The following is a 1901-nucleotide window of genomic DNA, read 5'->3' as shown; positions in this document are numbered from 1 at the left end:
AGGAGTTACCACTGCACAATAATTAGAGTACCAAGAAGAAGAAAACTAATACCAAGTGTTGAGGAGGATGTGGAATGACTAGAACTCTCATCCACTATTGGCTGGTATAGAATATGACACAGAAACAACTATTTTGGAAAACAGTTTGGCAGTTTCTTAATAAATTGAAGGCATACCTATCATATAATCCAAGCATTCCACTCCTAGATATGTATCCAAGAAAAATGAAAGCATGTGTTCACACAAGGACTCACACATCAATGTCCATAGCAACTTTCTTTGCAACAGCCAAGAACTGGAACCAACCAAATGTCTATGAACAGGCAAATGAATAAATAGCTATACTATACCCATACTGCAGAATACTACTCCGCAATAAGAATGAATGAACTACTGGTACATGCAACATTACAGAGAATTTCAAAATAATTATATTGAGTGGGAGAAGCTATGTAAGGGTACCTACTGTGTGGTTCTGTCTATATAAAATTCTAGAAAATGTAAATCATCTGTAATGATAGAAAGCAGATCTGCACAGAGCAGATCCTAAGGATGGGGTGAGTGGGAAAGTATGATTACAATGGGGCATGATGAAACATTAGAGTGAAGGATATGGTTGTCTTTATGGTGGTGATGTTAGCATAAGTCAAACTTAGCAAAATGCCCACTTTGACCATGTGCTGTATTTCAATTACACCTTAATAAAGCTATTAAAGCCAACATGTACTGCAGTGAGGAGGGGCTACTACCAGCTTCTCCTGGGTGTCTTGCAAGAGAAAGGTCAAGACAGAGGATAACAGCCACCACACAGGAACTGGGCTACACCTCCTTCTGGTAGGGAGCAAGTTCTGTGCATCCCACCTACTATCTCTGTGATTCATATCTGGGTAGAAGAACTGCAGTGAAGGTTGAAAGTTGGTGAAACAAAAGCACGGCCACCAGGGAAGGCCACATGAGCTGTCAGCCTCAATTTGCAAGGCTGTTTTGACTCATCCCCTCCAGATCGCCCACTTCCTGCCTGAAGACAGCAACAAAGCCTGTTCTAGCCTGGCAGCCTGGCCTTTCTGCCCACTCTGACTCTTGCCTTCTCCCAACTGAAAACTCTTCTCCAGGAAAATACACAATCATGATAGAAGGCAGTAGCACAGCCCCACACTGGCCTCTAATGGGAAAATTTGTATGAGGAAGGGCAAAGTGAAGGACAGCAAGTAAAACACTGAATTAAAAGCCACTTAAATTAAGAATTCAATAGCATCCACTTAACTAATAAATAGTATTCCTCTTTGCCATTGATCGACTCTGGATTGTAATGAAGAGTTCCAGGGGCAACAGCAGAATGTCTTAATTCATGGTATAAACGTCACCAACCCTTGTGTTTCTAAGATTGAATGTGTTGCAGAAGAGGGGAATGGAGAGCCCACAAGAATTAATTCTTAGAACATCCCTGCGGGGTCAGCATTATTACACCCTCCTTCTAGGTGGATTTAATATCTCGAGTGCTGGGCAGGACACCATTTGTGGCGGGGGGGCTCTGTAATCATTATTAAGTGATGATAGGGTAGAAAGTCCAGAGCTCATGCTCACACTGGACCAGCTATCTTCTTTATTTCCAAGTTAAGAGAGCAAACAAATGTGTTGTGATTATTGTGGTGATGATTATTGCTACAGTGCATAAGAATGGCCCTATGCTGCCAGAACTATGGGACAGACAGCACTAAGTCACTGGTTGCAGAGAGAGCTCTTCTGTTAGGATGGTATGTTACAAAATAAGAGTTCATTGGAAGGATGCTTCATATTCTTACCCTAGACTCCTACCCAATAGTTCTGTTAGAATCTTCTCTTCTGAGCCACTCCTGCATCACTGAGCATTTTTCTCTTATGATCCAGTGTCTGTCTGTCCT

Source organism: Fukomys damarensis, unplaced genomic scaffold (assembly GCF_012274545.1).
Source record: "Fukomys damarensis isolate Sample0158 unplaced genomic scaffold, DMR_v1.0_HiC HiC_scaffold_30, whole genome shotgun sequence".
In the NCBI taxonomy this organism is placed as follows: Eukaryota; Metazoa; Chordata; class Mammalia; order Rodentia; family Bathyergidae; genus Fukomys; species Fukomys damarensis.
The sequence above is the reverse complement of the archived record's forward strand: the minus strand, read 5'-3'. Positions refer to the sequence as shown.